This window comes from Citrus clementina, unplaced genomic scaffold (assembly GCF_000493195.1).
Source record: "Citrus clementina cultivar Clemenules unplaced genomic scaffold, Citrus_clementina_v1.0 scaffold_5, whole genome shotgun sequence".
NCBI classification, from domain to species: domain Eukaryota; kingdom Viridiplantae; phylum Streptophyta; class Magnoliopsida; order Sapindales; family Rutaceae; genus Citrus; species Citrus x clementina.
The window spans coordinates 8,779,754-8,801,736 of record NW_006262201.1 but is presented as its reverse complement, the minus strand read 5'-3'; the positions used below and the strand labels follow the sequence as shown (position 1 = coordinate 8,801,736).

The 21,983-nt window shown below is 35.6% G+C and overlaps 1 pseudogene; it reads left to right on the top strand.

Moving 5' to 3' along the window:
- Positions 1-20,582: 20,582 nt before the first annotated feature.
- On the top strand, positions 20,583-21,758 carry LOC112097853 (annotated as a pseudogene).
- The last annotated feature ends 225 nt before the right edge of the window (positions 21,759-21,983 follow it).

The following is a 21,983-nucleotide window of genomic DNA, read 5'->3' as shown; positions in this document are numbered from 1 at the left end:
AGAAGTCTTTGATAAACCTACGATAGAAACCTGCATGACCAAGAAAAGAACGAACCTCCCTCACACTAATGGGAGGTGGTGAGGAGCGTATAAGATCTATCTTAGATTTATCAACTTCAATCCCCTTTTCAGAATATGGCCTAGTACAATACCTTGATTAACCATAAAATGACATTTTTCCCAATTAAGCACAAGGTTAGTGTCAATGCATCGTTTAAGAACAAGTGTAAGGTTATCTAAACATTTATCGAAAGAATCACCATAAACTGTAAAATCATCCATAAATACCTCAATGATGTTTTCCACATAATCAGAAAAAATACTCATCATACACCTTTGAAAAGTGGCAGGAGCGTTACAGAGACCAAACGGTATGCGTCGATAAGCAAATGTTCTGAAAGGGCAAGTGAATGTCGTTTTCTCTTGGTCTTTCGGAGCAATAACGATATGATTATAACCTGAGTAACCATCAAGAAAACAATAATGTGAGTGACCACTTAACCTTTCAAGTATTTGGTCAATGAATGGCAGAGGAAAATGATCCTTGCGAGTGGCTGTATTCAGTTTACGATAGTCAATACAAACTCTTCACCCAGTTTGAACTCTAGTTGGCACAAGCTTGTTTTCTTCATTCTTGACCACTGTGATGCCTGATTTTTTTGGAACTACCTGCACAGGACTCACCCATTTACTATCAGAAATTGGATAAATAATCCCTACATTAAGGAGTTTCAGTATCTCCTTTTTTACGACTTCCATCATTGGTGGATTAAGGCAGCGTTGTGCATCTCTCGTTGGTCTAGACCTTTCCTCTAGCAAAATGCGATGCATGCACATGGAAGGACTAATTCCCTTAATGTTGGCAATGGTCCAGCCAATCGCCGTCTTGTGATCTCGAAGCACCCTAATTAACTTTTCTTGTTGAACTGGGGTGAGGGTTTTAGCAATTATGACTGGAAGTATTTCATTCTCACCCAAGTAAATATATTACAGGTGTTCTGGGAGTGGTTTAAGTTCTAAGGTAGGTGCCTGCACAATTGAAGGTAAAAGTTTCTCGTTTAATAAAGGCAATTCAAGGTAAGAAACATTATACCCATGGGTGCGTAATGTGACTGCTCCATCTAAGATCGCCATAGCTTCCTCTACCTCATCATCCAACTTTATCAAATTTGCATGTTCCTTAGAATCATCTTTCGTAAGATTTTGCTTATCGCAATTTCAAAACTCTCATTATCGGATAATTCAAAGAAATCCTGCACCAAAGTATTAATATCATCCATGGCAAAAACAGAATGAACATCACTAGGATACCTCATTGCCTCAAAGATATTGAAGCGGATCACTTCACCATCAAATTCCATTGTGAGGGTTCCATCGTGAACATCAATCTTGGTTCGGGCTGTCTTAAGAAATGGCCGCCCCAACAGAATAGGAGTGGGATTGGGCAACAACTCATCCTCCATTTCAAGGATATAAAAATCAGCTGGAAAGACCAATTCATTGACCTGCATAAGAAAATCTTCCATAACCCCCTTCAGGTAAGCATTAGATCTGTCAGCCAATTGAATAATTATACCAGTTTCTTCCATTGGACCTAAATTCAAGGAGTTATAAATCGAGTATGGCATAACATTAATTGAGGCCCCTAAATCTAGCATACATCTTTCGAATATGGTATTACCAATAGTGCAGGGGATAGTGAAAGTACCTGGATCCTTGCACTTAGGCGGAAGTTTTCTTTGAAGTACAGCAGAAACATTCTCTCCAACACTTACCTTTTCATTACCACTCAACTTTTGCTTGTTACTGCATAATTCCTTCAAAAACTTTGCATAACGCGACACTTGTTTAATAGCATCAAGTAGAGGAATATTTACCTCTACTTTACGAAAGGTCTTAAGGATCTCTTTTTCTTGCTCCTCTTTCTTGGGTTATTTAAATCTGCTAGGAAATGGTGGAGGAATGAAGAGAGTCTTAATTCGAGGTAAGGGGATACTTACCTGGCCAGATGGATCGACTGGCAATGTCCCGTGGGAATCATCTTTCCTTGTTAAAGAAAGAGCCTCAGGTGAGGAATTGACCACAGAGGGTGATAATGTTGTGGATCCTTTTGATGGCTTAGCTAATAATGGTTCCAATTGCTTTCTGCTCCTAAGAGACATAGCACTAGCATTCTCCTTTGGATTAATTTCTGGTTGAGAAGGTAACTTTCCTGAAGTTCTACCCTCTATCCTACTCATAGATGTGGCTAGTTGGCCAATTTGATTCTCCAAAATGTTGGAGTTGTGTCTGGGTAGTCTGTTGGAATTGCATAGAGTTAGTAGCTAGAGCTTTTACAAGATCTTCCAAAGACGTACCTTGATTTTGAGGAGGTGGAGGTGGCCGAACTTGGTAAGGCTGTTGCACCCGGTGTTGGGGGTAGCCCGGTGGTCGAGACGGTGCCACATTAGAAATGCCTTGTTGTTGGTTCCCATACCTAAAATTAGGGTGATCCTTCCACCCTTCATTGTAAAATTAGAGTAGGGATCATACCTTTGTCTTGGTTGGCCTAGGAACCCCTCAACTGCGTTGGCTTGCTCATGTGAACCCTCTTGGATAGCAGGGCACATGTCAGTCGCATGTCCGACCATAGAACATACGCCACACGGTCTCATTTGTTGCCCTAAAGCTAATTGTTGCACCAAAGAAGTAAGATTTGAAACTTGTTTTTCTAGAGAAGTAGTACTTACCTCATTGACTCGCTTAGGTGGCGGCAGTAGATCGTTCCTAGTGTTGAACTGTTGGGAATTAGCAGCCATGTTAGCAATGAGATTTCGGGCTGCTTCTGGTGTCTTATCCACGAGTGCTCCTCCACTAGCGGCATCAATCATACTCCTATCCATAGGTAGTAGATCCTCATAAAAGTATTGAATAAGAAGTTGATCATTTATCTGATGGTGAGGGCAACTAGCACATAGTTTTTGAATCGTTCCCAATAGTCGTAGAGCGGCTCTCCATTATACTGTCGGATTCCACAAATTTCTTTTCGAATGCTGCCAGCTTTTGATGCTGGGAAATATTTCTCCAAAAATAGCTGACGCATCTCATTCCATGTAGTGACAGTACCGGAGGGAAATATTTCCACAAATTTCTGAGCCATTGGTTCGGTTCTGGGCTGCTTGGTTCTGTTTTCGGGAGTGGAATGTGGATGGCAAAATCGAGTTCTGAATATGATGAGGTTGCTCTAAGTTGTTCGAGTTTCAATCGAATGTCCTCTATGCTCATGAAAATCTAAATATAGAACAAAAAATAACTAATTAAAATAAAATAAATAAATAAAATGAGAAAAGAAATTAAAAAATAAAAATAAAACGAGTGATAATAAACAAACTAGACGCTAGTCCCCGGCAACGGCGCCAAAAATTTGGTAGTGTCGTTAAGGTGCACCAAATTTAAAACCTTACCACTAATATAAATAATTAGTACAGAGCGAGTAAGGATCGATCCCACAGAGACTATGCTAGTTATATTTATTATTAACTCTAAAACAAGATTTGAAATAAAATAATAGTAGTAATAATAAGAGTAATAATAATATAAATTAATCTAACTAAATAAAATGCCAATTATAAATAAAAAGGGGGTTTATGAATTTTTAACTAAATAGTAAGAAATAAAGAAATTAAAACTACGAACAATAATTTAATAAAAACTCTAATTAAATGAGAAAGAAATAATAATGATGAAAACTTTGGTTAAAGGATCATTCGCCACCACCAAACATGCACATAATATATCAATTCTATCATCAATTTATACTAAAACTATCAACCGTAGACAACAATAAGCTCTGTTAGTCTCAATCTTTCCTTAGTGTGTTGTTAGGCAAAATAAGCTCTTCACCTAATCTCTAACCATTAAATAATTTAAAACAAGCTCTTTAAATTTAAGATAATAGAAGCATTAAAAAGAGAGAAATTAGGTTGATCTAGGCAATAAACACACAAGCTCGGATTATTTAACCTAGGTTATGTTCTTCAATTGAAATCACTAATTCCAACCTGCTACTAATGATTAAAATATCAAGACAATTACGGATCAAGAATTTTAATCTAGCAATAAAATTTATTCAAGTCCTATCTAATTGGCCACTCAAATAAAACAAGAATAAACCATGAACATTAATTATAGAAGAACATAAACAATTTCAATTAAATAAATTGAATGATAGAATTTAAATTTAATTGCACAGCATGTTTAGGGTTTTGAATTCACCCTCAACCAAATAAAAATTTAGCTTAACATAATTGAATTGGGAATAAGAGAATTGACAAAACCAATCATGGAGATTAATTCAAGCGGCTGCCTTTTTCTTCAATTGAATTCCAGCTGCTGATTTTTTTCTTCTTCTTGCTGCTGTTGATTTTCCTCTTGCTGCCGAATTGGATCTGCCCTCCTCTCCTTTTCTGTCCAACGGCTGCAATCTCCTTTTATAATGTTAGTTGACCGAATTCTTCTCCAACAAGAATAAAGAAATCCTTTTTCAATTCTAATTGAAATCCTTTTCCAATTTAACGCCACCAAAAGCCATTAATTCCAACTTTTGAAAGTCAATTGCGGGCCCGTTTAAATGCTTTCCACTTTTTGCAATGCCATGCACGTGTACTCCAGTTGCCAATTGGAAAAAATTAAATCTTTTAATTATTCAACATTTCTCAATTGGATTAATTGCTTTGATTTCTTCCACTCGGTTTTATCAATTGTTGACTGTATTTTTGTCTTCCAATTTAATCTTTATTCCTTCTCAATTTGAACTTCTTCATGCCCTTTTTATTCATAATCTCCAATTAATTCCCTATTCAATAAAATAATACAATTAATTAAAAATAAGAAATAAAAATAACTAGTAAATATATAATAAAAGGGTAAAATATGTATATTAATTAATTCCCTATTCAATTAAAATTTAACTAAAATAACTAGAATATTTAAGATCAAAACAAGAAAAAGACAGAGAAATTAATAACAAAATATATGAAAAATATGCACTTATCAATTTGTTAGGATAAATTTTAAAATTCCAATTCACCCCCCCCCCCCCCCTCTTGGGTTGCACACTTATATTTCAGATTTATACCATGATTTTACTAAGCTTCGCAGATAAGCTCTCTAGAAATGAGTCTATGAAGTACAAAATTTGTCAAAATTTAGAGATTCTATGAAATTCATATAAAATTGATTAAAATCTATCAAAAACTTTAGTTTTTTTTTTAATTTAAAACCAACTAATTTCTTTAAGTATTCACTCTAATTTTAAAAAAAGTATAAAAGGGAAAAAAACAAAGTCCATGTCGACTTATACAAAACGTGTTGGCCTATTTAACTAAATTAATATGAACATATATTTGGAATATCATATTTATTATGCATATGCAAATTTATTGTTATATGAATGAAGATTCATGAACAATTAATGATTTAGTTGCAATTAATAACCTAATTTGGTTATACTTTTAACAATTAACATCTTCTAAAATTGCTTTCACGCATTGCTTCGTTGTGACAGTTCAATTAGTAAAAAAAAAAAAAAAAAATTGGCATTTCAACAATCAACACTCTCATTCGCTTTCGGCAATAATTTTCATAATGAAAACACTTTCATGATTCCCAACTCCGAAAATCCAACCACCATGTGCAATTTTCTCCCATTTGTACAGCCATATGAAAAATATTTAACTCAATATGCAGTAATTTGTGCTGCTTCATTCTTTATTTATTGCCATGGTTGAGATTTAAAACGCAACTTACGGGGTTAGGTCATTTTTGGTTTACTAAAACATTCTATTATTTTATTATCCCAACAATTTTAAAAGTCTGCCTCTAAAATGAAAACATGTGAGCTCCTCAAGTTCGCTAGAGCTATTTCCTGAGCTTCCTATGTTGACTCTCTAAATTAACTCTCATGAGCTCTGTTGAGCTCTCCATGTTATTCTAAATTCAAAACACTCAATTCACCTCCCGAATCACCTCATCAGTTCACCTCCTAAATAATTGCAGTTCACCTCTCAAATCACATCAGCTATATCTCTTGCCCCAAATATCAGAAAAACATACCTAAACCAAGCTTAGCCCATTCTTTCCCTAAAATATAAATTTTATTTATTTTAATCGGATTTGACCTAGATCTAGTGAGAACAACCACTTAATGGATCGAATCAAATCTTAGCGTCAAGATACTTGTTAATATCTTTGCTGGCCATCAATCCTCAGGCTGCTTTAAAACAATTGCATCGCCATTGACAAAAAGACACGGCGCCATCGTAAACATAAGTCCGAGCAAAAAGGCCTCATTCAAATGCTCCTCTCAAAGATCATTTCATTTAACAAATAAAAAAAATACACACAGTGAAGGTATTATTAGCAGTACAAATCGTCAGAAACTATTGAACAAACAGCTCGTTTCTTCGGCGCTACAAGATGGCTATGCATTACAACCGGAGGATGATAATACAGCTACTATAGCTCCAAGCGTTTTGGAAGTTTTCGAGAAGAAGCTCATTGCAAACAACCATTTAATCCGTTCATACACTTGGGTTAGTATTGTCAGTTGCTTCTTACACAGAAAAGTAATTATATGAGTTTATATTCCTTTTTTTTCCCCTAAATTCACAGAAATGAGATTCGAATATTGTTTTTCAGGTTTTTGGGATTGTATCAGTTTTTTTACTCCCAATATAAAGTCTTTGCTGATTTGACTGCAATATTTTTCATTGAAATATTGAAGGTAGATATTATTTATTAAGTATACGGACAGAGAATTAATAAAAGCTACAACTACGTACTCGGAAATTATTACTATTTATTAATGGTTTCGTAATTACGAAAGGTCTATCAAGCACCTATGGCTGTATGTGTGAACCAAAATTAAACTACTTCATAAAAAAAAAAAAGGGTGAAAGAGAAAGAAAAAATTATGACATGGGAGCTAATTAATAATTATTTGAAAGATGAATAAATTGTGTATATACCTGCATGTGCATGCAAAGGTAATTGAAGTGTAAATCCCATCAGAATCACAAGAGAGAGTGGAGCCATGAATGTGTGTGACTTCCATCTGAGACTGGGAAGCCCCAACCAAGATTAACAATAATCAATTAGAATATTAATCTGGATTGGTTTAATATTATGTTTTGTAAACTTTTTTTTTTAATTAAAGGTAGGAGATCAACAAAATTTAAATTAATTTTTTAATTCCTATCTTTCCAAGAATATTCGAAATCGAGTGAATAACAAAAGATAAAACCTAAAGATCACTCTGTCAAACTCTTGAGGGCAATTATTAAATTATGTTACAAAGCATGCAACTGGGGCACTTAGGGCAGGGAATAAGCGCGTCCACATACAAAACGCAAGATTTGAATTGAGAGAAGTGGTGGAAATTCAGACATAAATCCCAAAGTAAAACTCTGCAAAAGTGGGATCAACTAATGAATTTAAAAAAGATTAAAAATTAACTAATGAATTTAAAAAAGATTGCAAATTAAAAAGATTTGAAATGATTTATTAGATTATTGCAAAAGATTTTGCTGTCAGATGCTTATCAAGATTGCACTTTCTATACGAATTGCCATTGCAGTTCCCATTGATAAGTTCCCAGAAGCAAGCGGCAGGAGATACGGCTTGTTAATCTTTGACAATGTTATGTTAGATTTATTAGCAACCCGGATTTTGCCAGCCCTGGTAGTAGCTCTACTTAGGAAGCCTTGAAAAAGGAACATATTAGCTTTTGGAAAAAAATATTTCATAAACATTTAGCTTAATTATGTTTTTGAATCAATCTCCAAGATTCACAATTTCGTTTTGTAAATGAAAGGACTGCAGGAAGTAAATCAGTCAGAAGTATATTGTCCTTTTTAGTTTGATAATTGAAATGATGAAATTTCCAATACTAGGATTTAAAGATGAAACGGTTCATGATTTGTAGAGGTAAAATTATTTTAATTTAGTTAAACTGACATTTGTCATTTTATGTAATTTAGTTAATCTTGTCTTATTTATATGATGACTTGCTTAAAATCAATATCCAAAATAGAAAAATGAAGATAATATCCGGACATATTAATTTAGAACTATTTAGATTTCGGGAAAATCTGGACTGTCCATTTTCAATTGTACATATATATTCACGTGTTTAATTAATGTTATTGGAAATATGAGTCAAGATTGCTTCCTTTTAAGTCTAAAACATGAATAGTAATTGTTGGTACTATTCACATCATTGTTACCATTCATCTAATAGTATTCACAGAATTGTTTTCTCAGCAGCTACCATAAATTCATCAAGGCATGCATGAGGCACTTGTTGTTAAGACCAATTTCTTCTCCTTTAAGAAAATTTTCTAGTTCAAAAAGGACACAAATAAAGCATATTGACCATTAGGACACAGTGACACTATTGTGAGGTCACACTCCAAGCACAACAATTTAAAATAGCAAAGGAAAAATTGATGAATAAAATATGAGATAGAATGGGAGGTAATAAAGATGCCTTGAAGGCTTTGTATATCTCTTTTATACAGAAAAACCCTCTATAATCCTTAATTCAAATTGAATTAGTCACCTATTTTCTTTATTTAATTTAAATTGTCACCCATGTGTTTCATAATTTAATTCTCAAAGAGATTAAGAAAAGAGTGTTTGGTTTAAGAGAAATCTCAGAGAAATGTATTTCTTGAATCTAGAACTTTTATTCACAACTGAATGAGCACATCTTCATATTTACACACACTATCAACTATAACAATTTGTAACTAATCTATATTTGTTATTACTAAGGTGGCTACAATTCGATTATACACGCATTGTGTGTTAGCAGCTATCTTAACAACTTATGATGTGTTGTCAGTTGAGCTATCACTCTCCTTAATGAACTCTAATGATTTGGCATTGCCGACCTATTTCAGTTTTAGCTTAAGCTTGCTTCTCTTTGCCTTTATATAATCCAAACAATGTGCAACAACCCCCTTTAAACTTAAGGGATTGAGGAGAACATTAAGTTTGGCTGTTAGAGAGTTGAAGTGATTGAAAGGAGGTTTGGCCATAATATCAGCAACTTGCTCCTGACTTGGTATATAGTAGATGTTAAGGTCCCTTGCAATTACTATATTTTCTGATAAAGTGCATATTAATCTCAATGTGCTTTGTTCTTGAGAGATAAATAGGGTTTTTAGCTAGTTCAATTGTGCTGATGATATCACACCAAATGGTAAGTTTTTCTGTACAATGTACTCCTATTTCAGAAAATAAAAACTATAACCAACTCAACTCTACACTTTGTTGAATCTAAGGATTTGTACTCACTCTCAATACTTGATCTAGTAATGACTGATTGCTTCTTTGATGACTAAGATATCAAATTGTCACCTAGATAGATGCAATAGACACCAATAAATTGTCTGGCATCTAAGTCACAAGCCCAGTCTACATCTATAAACCCTGTAAGCTTCATATCTCCATTTCTAACAAACTTGAGTCATAATCTTGAGCGGCTTTCAAATACCTCAGAAATCGTTTTTATGCCACAAGATGTTGAAGTGTAGGTGCAGACACTTATTGACCTCATTTGTTGGCAATCTCAAGTCTTGTTAATATTAAGTATTGTTTCCCTCTAACAATACTTCTGTAATGTGTTGGATCTTTAACATAATGACCAAGATTTTCTTGAGCTTTCTTCTGCAATTTCAATCATGTACTCATAGGTGTATCAATGCCTTTGTACTCTAGTAACGGAACTTTTGATAACAAATCTCTTATACATTTTCTATGAAAGAGATAAACATAATCTGTATCATTAAGACTTCTACTCACAGAAAAAAAAAAGTAGTGTTCCAAGATCTTTTGATGCAAACATTATGCTGAACTTGGTAATGACGCTTTCTAACTTAGTGTTATTTGGAAAATAATTAAGATATCATCAGGATAGATGAGTATCATGATCTAGAGCTCTTTGTGAATAAAGAAGAATCAGATCTTGAGTTTATAAAACCCCATTGCGATAGACATCCTTTCATCTACTCATACTAGTTCTTGGAGCTTGTTTAAGACCATAGAGAGATTTTTAAAGTCTACACACAAAATCTGGTTTATAAGCACTAATAAATTGGTCCTCTGTTAAATCTATGATACTCAACATAGATGAGCATCACAATCATGGATGATTTGGTTCTCTTTAGGAATAGAAAAGAATCAGACCTTGAGTTTATAAAACCCCATTATAATAGACATCCTTTAAGCTTCTCATACTAAGCTTTTGAAGCTTGTTTAAAATTGTATAGAGATTTATGAAGTTTACACAAAAATTCTAGTTTTACGATCAATAAAGCCTTCTAGTTAATTTATGAAGACTTCCTCTGTCAAATCTCCATTAAGAAAACATTGTTCACATCAATTTGCATTATTTTCCACTGATTCATAGCTGCTAAACTTAATATCACTCAGAGAGTAGTGGATTTTACCACAAGGTTGAATATTTCAAAATAATTCTCCCCAGCAATTTGTTGAAATCCCTTAGCTACTAACCTAGCTATTTATTTAGCTAGACTCTCATCAGTATTATACTTTACTCTATACATCCATTTACTACCAATTATTTATGATAAGAAGTTCTTATTATTAAAGACCATATACCACTCTTGATTAAGGCATTAGATTCCTCATTCATAGCTTCAAACCATCTAGGATCTTGCAAGGCTTCATACACAGAATCTAGTTCTTTATGAACAGGTAATGTAGCACACAACTTAGGTTTAAAAATACCACCTTTGCTTCTGACAGTCCTATGATGATTATTTGGTTGAGTGGTGAATTATGATATATTTGATGAGATAGGTGTATGAGAATCAGACTGATTTTATGGTAAATCATATTGAAAGATGTTGCAATGTATAGTATAATTGTTTATGGTGATGAGTAGGAAATATTATCTTGAGTAGGATTTTTTGAGTGATGAAGACTGCTGCTTGTAGAACTTACAAAGTTAGGATTACTTGAGCTGCTATCAATAGAGATTGGAAGTGGAGGGAATGTGGATGGATGATAGACTTGTTGAGGAGTAAATGACTCATTTGAACAAGGATTAGGCTCTTTTGAAGTAAAGACAGAGTCTGTAGAGCAAGGAAATGAGGATTCATCAAAGATGACATGTCTGATTATATATATTGTCTTGAAGAATATAGACACTTGCATATTTTATGGGAAAGACGATAGCCAATGAAAATAATTTACTAGAATGGTAATCAAACTTATACCTATTACAATCTCTTAAGTAAAGAAAAAAAGTGCAACCAAAACATTTTAGGATATCATAATCAAGTTTATAGTTGAATACCTTTTCATATTGTGTAAGAAATTCTAGAACTACAGATGGTAACCTATTGATATGATAAACTATTGTATGGGAGGCATCCCACTAAACTTTAAAGGATAACTTAGATTGAGCTACAAGGTGAGACCTAGTTTAAAAATGTGCTTGTGTTTCTTTTCAACTAACCTATTTTGGTGATGTGTATAAGGACAAGAGTGTCTAAAAGTAGCTCCGGGTTGGTTTAAAAATTGAGTAAATGATCTATATTCTACCCTTAGTCAGATTGTAGTATTTTGATGGTACTGTTGAATGGATTCTCAACCTAGAATTTGAACAAGTTGAAGACTTCTAAAACCTTTGATTTTAGTTTTAAAGGATAGGTCTAAATGTATCTATTAAAATCATTAACAAAGGTTATATCTAGGCATAGCCATCTCTATAAAAAACAGGTGACGGACCCCACAAATCTATATAAATGAGTTCAAGAACCTTAGAGGTTTTGATTTCTATAATAGAAAAGTGTAACCCATGAACTTTACCCATCTGACATGTTTCATAAACATGTTAAAGTGCCTACTTTGTTGAATTACTTGAGAGATTAACAGATTTATCTTTCTTAAGTAAATGCAATAATATCTTATGATGAGGATGACCAAAACGTCTATGAAAAAGAGTAATTTTATTGACTAATGCAATACAAAGAAAACAACAGGTTGATAACAAATTTTAGAACTTGAATCATTATTTTTTCATGATAATTAAGGTCATGTGGGGACAACATAGACAAAGGTTTATTGAAAGTTGTTTGACCTAAGAAAGATAAGGGCAAGGACTTGAAAAACTGAAGCGACATTAAGAGCAGCTTCTATAATCCTTTCTAAGCGAGGCCCTGCAGAAGTGCTTGCCCTGTCAGAAAATCTTTCACGTAATACACATTGCCAACAAGTTCAATAAAGAGGTTATTATCGGTTGTTAATTTCGATATGCTTAACAGATTCTTTGTAGTAAAGCACTAATAGAATCTCTTTAAGTGCTATATGTTTGTGGTTATATGCAACATTTGAACCTTTGTTGTTAAAGCAAGCATCATTGATATGAATTATAGGCAAACCTTATCCATTGCCAATGATAAGCTGGTCTAAGCCATTGAAGTCTCCCTGGACATGCATATTGGTCATATTGTTAGCTAAGTGATGTGTAGTACCACTATTAAGGTACCATCCTTCATCAAAAAAATCTTTCAAAATTTGCAACAAAGGCTTTAGGCATAAGTGCATTGATTGATAGTAGCGATGGCCGACAAACCGTGCCAACCAACAAAGGAAGACCCATGTATGCTTGTGCTTGTGTTGTTTTGTGCTCACGATATGCTTCTTGTCGTGCCTAATTCTTTTAGCTTAGGCTAAACCCGACACACGTCATGTGCCCGCACATGCCGTGCTGTGCCTAAGAAAAGAAAAACATGACAAGCATTTTTCTTTTTTTAATTTTTTTAAGTGGGCATGCCAAACTGTTGGCGTACATTTTTTGGGTATGCATGCCTATAATCAAATTCAGTAGAATTAAAAGTTGAAAAGTTAAGTCCATATTTAATAATAATAAACTAATAATAGTAAGAGAATGTAATATTAACTACTAAGTTAGACTCTATGGTATTGGAATTCTTTTTTGACACATAATAACAACAACAACAATAATAAGAAAATTTTTTAAAGGGTTAATTTAATTATTAACTTAAACTAACATAAAGTCATAGATCACAGTACATAATAACGGTAATACATACGTTTTATAAAATCATAATATTTATAATTTTGTTTATTAAAATCATGGTATCATTTATTCATTTAATAAATTATAAAAATAAAACAACCAGATCATTTTTTTAAACTAAGAATTAAATGAATTTAAAAAACTTATGCTAATAAAATATATCAATTTCAAGTTATTTGTAAAATCATAAAATTTTAAGTTTTCTTTGATTAAAAAGTGAAACGTACTTATCACCGGCCTTATTCACATGTCATGCTTTAATTCATCTCTAATCATGTTATGCTTTTAAAGTTCACGTGTCTAAAATTCTCAGCCTAATTCAGCCTGCTTGCATGTCATGCCATGCCCCATGCCCTACCAAAGTGTGTTTGTACCATGCCATGCTGTACAGACACATGTCGTGCCCGTGGATTGCCATGTGCTGCCCGGCCTGTTGGCCATCTCTAGCCGATAGCTTGAGTAAGGAATGGCATAATGCTCTTCAAAGGATGGTGCATAGTCATAGTATGGCTCAAAGCTAGCCATCTAAGTAGTTCTTGACCCTATCATCTTTCCTCTACCAAAATGTTTTGGTGGAGACCAGATAAGAATCACTATACTTATGCCAACGAGTATCGGTAGTATGCCCTTACTTATGGCATATCTGACAAATATGAACTGATTCATCAGACTCACCAGAATGTATGGCAGGAATTATAGTAGGAGGATGAAAAGTGTTTCACTTATAAATTTGCATAGCTTGACCTCTGTAATATACACCAAAATTACTACTACTAGCTGGAAAACCTATAGCATAAGTAGAAAAGAGCATGCCAGTACCACCACCATATGGACCTCTTCTAAGAGTCTTTCTCATATATGAGTGATTGGCATTTATCATGCTATAATTAGCATTGAACATGGCCTTAGCATTCTGATTTTGTTCAAATCTAGCTTCGCGTGTCAATAATAAAGCATATGCATCATCATAGCTTATTTTGTTAGCAGTAATAATTGAAATCAGATCCAAATAACTAGGCCCTAAGCCATTCGAAATTCTCATCAACAGATCATTGTCAATTATATTGTCATAAACATAGGCAAGTCTACTAACAAGGGTTTCATCTTTACATAATATTCTTTAGTAGACATTGATTCCTTTCTTAAAATGTTTGTTTCATATTGAAGTTCCATCACCTTAGCCTCAGGTTGAACTCCAAATTATTTTTCAATAGATCTTTAGAAATCAAAAGAAGTATATCATAACTAAGGACAGTCAACGTACCTTCATTGATCGTGGATAATATTATCAACCAAGAAGAGTCTGATCTTGTGCTCACCAATTGACAAGCTGAATATTCAACCTTTTCAATAGATCCATCAATTGTTGAGTTAGAGAGGTACTGATCTGAAATGATCAGAGTTTCTGAGATGAATCCTTCAAGCTGACTCCCTATAACTGAACTTAAAACCTGTTTGTGCCAAAGCAAGTAGTTAGATCGATCAAGCTTTACAGTAGTAGCAAAAGTAAATGATGTTTGTAAAAATTGTTTTTGAATGGTGATTGGCTGATTTACAATTGTAGTGCTTGACCTGGCCATTATGGCTCTAGCAGCATGAAAGAGATTAAGAAAGAGTGATTGGTTTGAGAGAAAATCTCAAAGAAAATGTATTTCTTCAGTCTGGAACTTTCCTTCACAACTAAATCGGTACATCATCATATTTATACACATTATCAACTATAACAATTTGTAATTAATCTATATTTGTTAATGTTGAGATTAATAGTCAAATCTCGACTCCAAGATTAACCAAACAAATCAAACTAACTCCTTAAGAACAGTTATCAAACAATAAAGAAATAGCAACTCAACCAAGAAAACCAAAGAACTAAGAACAGAGGAAGCAAGATGAAGAAACACAGAAAAAAAGATTACGTGGTTCAGTACCGAAGGTACCTACATCCACGGCTGAAGAACCCTCTTGGGCTTGAAGTTTTTATTGAACAGATTGATTAACAAGAGACAATTGATGACAAGGATTAAATCTCTCTTACAAAGTATTTTCTATCTCTCACCCTAAGCCTCTCGAAATCATGAATCAAGTCCCTCTGCTGATCAGCCTTGAGCCACCTTTTATAGCTCTGATTTCGTCCAGCTGTTAGTAGCAACAAACTTAACTAACCCTGGCCCCACCAATGCTGACTCAGCTCGCCACTTAACCTCTTAACATAATTAACTAACTGGCTTCACAAATCTCCACCTTAGTTCATTCTGTTCCAGCTTCAACCCAACTCTGCTTCAGCTTGTTGCCATGCTTGACTTACAAGCGTCTAACTCCAATCAAGCTCAGAGAGTTCTTGAACTTGATTGTTGGTAATGGTTTTGTCAATGCATCTGCTGGATTGTCTTCTGCAGATATTTTAACGACATCTACTGCACCCCTTTCAATCTCTTCCCTTATGAAATGCAACCTTATATCTACATGCTTGGTTCTTTCATGATACTTGGAATTCTTGCTCAGCTGAATTGCACTTGAGCTATCACAACATATAGGAATTGTATCTTGATTCAGTCTCAGTTCTGATACTATTCCACTGAGCCACTTAGCTTCTTTTACAGTTTCAGCAAGTGCAATGTACTCAGCCTCAGTTGTTGATAAAGCAACCACAGGCTGCAGTGAGGCTTTCCAACTCACAGCTCCACCATATAATGTAAAAACAAAACCAGTAGTTGACCTTCTTTTGTCCAAGTCACCAGCAAAGTTAGAGTCCACATAACCAATGATTTTACTTGTGATACCATCATTCCCTCCAAACAAAATACCAGATTCAGATGCCCCCTTCAGATACCTGAGAGTCCATTTTGCAGCATTCCAGTGAGTCTTCCCTGGGTTCCCTATAAATCTGCTAACCAGGCCTACACTATAAGCAATGTCAGGTCTAGTGCAAACCATAGCATACATAATGCTTCCAACTACACTGGAGTAAGGGAACCTTCTTGATATACTCAATATCAGCATCACCAGATGGCTCCTGCTGTTTTGATAATTTGAAATGAGTGGCTAAGGGAGTAGAAACTTCTTTAACATCCACCATTCCAAACTTGTTCAAAACCTTTTTAATATATCCAGCCTGTGTGAGGAATAGAGTTTTAGCAGATCTATCTCTCTTGACCTGCATACCTAAGATCTTGCTTGCAGAGCCTAAGTCTTTCATTTCAAAATCAGATCTCAACTCAGACTTAAGTTTCTCTATTTCTTCTCTGTGTTTGCATGCTATGAGCATGTCATCCACATAGAGGAGTAAATAAATCCCATCTCCAGAAGGTAAAAGCTTACAATATACACAATTGTCATACTGACTCCTTGAATAGCCATGAGCCACCATAAACTGGTCAAACCTTAGATACCACTGTCGAGGGGATTGCTTTAAGCCATATAGACTCTTTTTAAGCAAGCAAACCTTGTCTTCTAATCCCTTCTGAATGAAACCCTCTGGTTGTTCCATGTATATTTCTTCCTCTAGGTTTCCATGAAGGAAAGCTGTCTTGACATCTAGCTGGTCTAATTCCAGATCAAAATAGGCAGTGATGGCAAGCAACACCCTAATTGAGCTGTACTTTACAACAGGGGAAAATACTTCACTGTAATCCAACCCTTCCCTTTGTGTAAAACCCTTAGCAACCAACCTTGCTTTATACCTTGGAGGTTCAACCCCAGCAACCCCTTCCTTTAGCTTGAAGATCCATTTGCAGCCCACCAATTTTCTTTACTTAGGTTTTTCTACCAGAATCCAGGTGTCATTTTTCTTCAGTGATGCCATTTCTTCTCTCATAGCTGATAACCAATTTGACTTGTCTCTGCTGTTCATTGCTTGTTTGTAGCTACTAGGTTCTTCCCCAATAACATCTTCAGCCATTGTGAGTGCATAGGATATTAGATCAGCTATGCCAAATCTCTTAGGCATTCTGATAACTCTCATTTCTCTGTCTCTTGCCAGCTGATAAGTCTCTTGTTCTGAGGAGCTGGTTCTGCTGTCATGAGATTTGCTCTTGTCATTTGCAGGCTCCACCTCCAAGTTAGGTTCTTGGCTGACATTTTGCTCAGGAGCTGACATTTCAGTTTCAACCTTCTGATGCAACATGGTATCTTCATAGAAAATGACATCTCTGCTCACTATTACTCTTGAGGGTTTCCCATCATAACACCAGATCCTATATCCCTTGACTCCCTCAGGATAACCAATAAAGATACCTTTGATTGCCCTAGGCTCAAGTTTTCCCTGGTTGATGTGAGCATATGCAGGTGAGCCAAATATCCTAAGGTTACTAAGATCAGGAGTTTTACCAGACCAAGCTTCTTGTGGGGTTTTGAAGTTCAATGCTGTAGAGGGGCTTCTGTTGATTAGATATGTTGCTGTAGTGACAGTATCAGCCCAGAAGTGTTTTGATAAATTGGCACTAAATAGCATACACCTGACCTTTTCTACCAAGGTCCTGTTCATCCTCTCAGCAAGGCCATTTTGCTGGGGTGTGTGCCTTACTGTTTTGTGTCTTACAATTCCTTTATCTTTACAGTAGCTATCAAACTCCTTGCTGCAGTATTCCAGGCCATTGTCAGTCCTTAGCCTTTTCACTTTCCTCTCAGTCTGATTCTCAATTAATGTCATCCATTCTTTGAACTTCATTAGTGCTTCCCCTTTCTGGTTTAGGACATAAACCCAAACTTTTCTGGTGTAGTCATCAATTAGAGTCATGAAGTATCTAGCTCCACCATGTGATGGAACTTGTGAAGGCCCCCATAAGTCTGAATGGATGTAGTCCAGTGAGTGTTTGGTTTCCTTCTTGCCAGTGCCAAACTTTTGTCTGGTTGCTTTGCCAAACACACACTTTTCACAGAATTCAAGTGAGGTGATTTGATCAGAACCAATTACTCCTTGTTTATTTAGCTCTCTTAATCCTTTCTCACTCATATGTCCTAATCTCATATGCCATAGTTTAGTTTTATCCTTACTAACAGAGGCCATTATTCCTGGTGTGGAAGAGGATCCTACTAGAACATAAAGGCCATTTCTTCTCACCCCTTTCATTGTAACTCTGCCATTCTTAATAACCTGTAGCTCACCATTTTCAGCTTTTATACTACAACCAGATCGATCAACTTCTCCTAAGGAGATTAGATTTCTTTTAAGCTCTGGTATGTATCTAACATTCCTTAAATCTCTTTCTACCCCATCATGCATGGTAATGGCAACTGTCCCAATTCCAGCAACCTTACAGGCTAAGTTATTACCAAGTAAAACTTTACCTGTTTCAACTTTCTCAAAAGTCTTAAAGAGCTGCTTATTTGGGGTCATGTGGAAAGAGCAGCCTGAGTCTAGGATCCATTCTTCAGTGGGTTGCTTCTCGACAGCAATAAGTACATCAGCACTATCTGAATCTTCTTCATCCTCAGATGCTATAGCTGCTTTTCCAGATGTCTCCTTCTGGATCTTTTCAAGTTTCTTCTTTTCAAAACAGTCCTTGATATAATGCCCTTCTTTCTGACAGAAGTAGCATTTCCTTTTCTTCTTTTTCTTATCAGTGTTTTCCTTTTAGTTGCTTCCTTTCTTCTCATGTTTCTTCTTCTTGTCAGCTTTTGATTTAGCCATCAAGATTTCTCCCATCCCTTGATCTTTTCCTTCAGCTCTTTTCTTCAAATCTTTTGATTCCAGTGCACTTTTCACATCCTTTAAAGTAAGGGTTTGTCTCCCATACAATAGAGTATCAACGAAATGCTCATATGAGTCTGGAAGGGAGCTTAACAGTATAAGAGCTCTGTCCTCATCTTCAAGATTGATGCTCACGTTCTCCAAGTCCAGAATCAACTTGTTGAATTCATCAAGATGATCTTTCATGGTTGTTCCCTTCTTCATGGAGAACGTGTGCAGTCTTTTTTTCATGTAGAGCCTTTTTGCCAGAGATTTCTTCAAGAACATCTCTTCTAGTTTTGTCCAGAGGCCTGCTGCAGATCTTTCTTTTGCTACCTCTCTCAGCACTTCATCGGAAAGATGCAAGATGATGGTGCTGTGAGCTTTGTTGTTGATGGTCCTCATGTCTCCACCTGAACCTGAGGACCCCTCTGCTTTCTCCCTTTTATTGATCTAATCTTCTTCAAAATCCAGAGCAGCATCAAGCCCTTGTTGTATCAAGATTGCACGCATCTTGAGACTCCACAGATAGAAGTCATTTTCTCCATTGAACTTTTCTAGATCATATCTTGTAGAAGCCATTCCAGAACCAGAGTTGAGAGTTTTAAGGGCTCTGATACCAGTTTGTTGAGATTAACAGTCAAATCTCGACTCCAAGATTAACCAAACGAATCAAACTAACTCCTCAAGAACAATTATCAAACAATAAAGAAACAGCAACTCAACCAAGAAAACCAAAGAACTAAGAACAGAGGAAGCAAGAGGAAGAAACACAGAAAAAAAGATTACGTGGTTCAGTACCGAAGGTACCTACATCCACGGCTGAAGAACCCTCTTGGGCTTGAAGTTTTTATTGAACAGATTGATTAACAAGAGACAATTGATGACAAGGATTAAATCTCTCTTACAAAGTATTTTCTATCTCTCACCCTAAGCCTCTCGAAATCATGAATCAAGTCCCTCTGCTGATCAGCCTTGAGCCACCTTTTATAGCTCTGATTTCGTCCAGCTGTTAGTAGCAACAAACTTAACTAACCCTGGCCCCACCAATGCTGACTCAGCTCGCCACTTAACCTCTTAACAGAATTAACTAACTGGCTTCACAGTTAATCACTAAGCTCGCTGCAATTTGGTTACCATACATTGTGTGTTAACAACAATCTGAACAACTTATGCTGAAGCTGTCACTCTCTTTAACGATCTTTGCTGTTTTGGCATTGCTGATTGGTTTCAGTTTCAGTTTAAGCTTTCTTCTCTTTGCCTCTGTATACTCTTAACAATGTGCTGCCTTAACAAATTCAAATTAAATAATCCAAATCACATCTAGATTTGACTTAACTCTAATTTGTAATTAAATCAAATATATAACTAATTTCAAATTAAATATAAAAGTGATTGCTCTCACTTCCCTTTAATGTGGGATATTAGTATTTTAAAATACCAATAAAACTCCAACAAATGTGCAGATAAATGTCTCTTTCAATCGTGAGGATTCGTAGTCATAAAATATAAAATGCAATGCATGTGATTATAGTGTGCAAGTTCCCATTGAACTGTTGATGCACGGATAAACCAGGGATTCAAACTAATGGAGCCAAATTTGGCTATCAAATTTTATTATATAAGGGTTTGCGCTAGTTAGCAAGGAGCTTCCATCTAGAGCAACAAGGCATGCATTGATTTGCAAGTAAGCAATCAATACTAGTGATAGAATTTTTCATAGTTATCGTCGTATGTGTATATGTACATAACTTTTGACGTTTTAATATTGGACAGGGACTACTGACAAGAATTCTATATATGGTTGCCCAAAATGGACACGCACTGGAAGTGCAAGTACTGACAAGGGAAACCATCAAACCAGCTTACCAAACTCCTCGACACCTGAGAAATTTTAGACTCTCCCTTATAGACCAAATCAATTTTCCCATATCCGTGAGCACCATTTTTCTGCACAAAGCAGACGATAATGTGAAAGCTGACCAAATTTCGCAATAACGTCTCAAGTCATTCCTACCAAAAACTCTCACAAAATTCAACCCATTTGCTGGGAGAGTCAAAGACGATTTCTCAATTGAATGCAAGGACGAAGGGGCTGAGTGTGTTGAAGCTCTTGCGATCGGCTTTTTGTTTGAATACCTACGAAAGCCTGATCAGAATTTATTACGGGATTTTCAGTCTCGTTAGGCATATTGGTTAACAGCTGGACCACCACAGCTCGTGCAGATAATCAGTCATCGAACAGGAGCAATAATAAGTGATTCCTAGATTTGTTGCTTCGACGATTTTTACAGCAAGTGAATCCTTCCTGCCCTTTCCTTTACATATTTCACCGGTTAAAGCCAACTGGTTTGTATTTGATGCAAAGAAAATTGATGAATTCAAGGCTAAAGTTGCTAGTCCAAGCGTGCCTAGACAACCGCACTAATTGGGAAGTGTGCAAGGGCGGCGTCAAGATCAAACCTTGGGTATTCAAGACCTTCTTTGTCGGTACACGCGATGAACGTGCGTACGGCGCCAGAGCTGCCCTTGCCTGACAACTCTGTGGGCAACTCTCCCGCGTATCTGACGGCGCAAGCGAGTGAAAAGGAAATTGAAACATTACTGGACTTGGTTTGTTCGCTAAGGAAAGCAAAGGCAGAATTTAGACGAAACGGTCTCAAACTTTGCTAGAAAACAAGAGCATATTCGATATTCCGCAGTCAATAAAAGACAAATTTGAAAAAGACGAGATAGATTTCTACACTTTATCCCGCATTGTTAACTTCCCATATTATGAAGTAGCAGATTTTGGATGGGGAAAGCCAGTGCACCTGACTTTTCCAAATTATGAGCTGTCAAGCTTGATTATTATAATGGACACAAATGATTGTATTGGTGACCCTGAGCCCCAAAGACATAGCCTTCTTTGAACGTGACCAAGAGCTGCTTGCATTTGCTACTACTAATCCACCAGTACTTATATATACGAACTAACCATAAGATGCTCGCCGCTTATTTAGCCACTTCAACTATACCAGGGTCTCATGTTTATTTAGTTATTTATTAATGAAAATATGAGGTTAGATATTTGGTAGTTCTTTCTGATATTGAGCCTATCTCGCACAGATGTATTTAAAACGCTAGTGAAATTGGACATGGAATCAAGTCTACAACAATTTCAAGGAAAGACAACAGTAAAACCACTTTTCACAAAAGCTG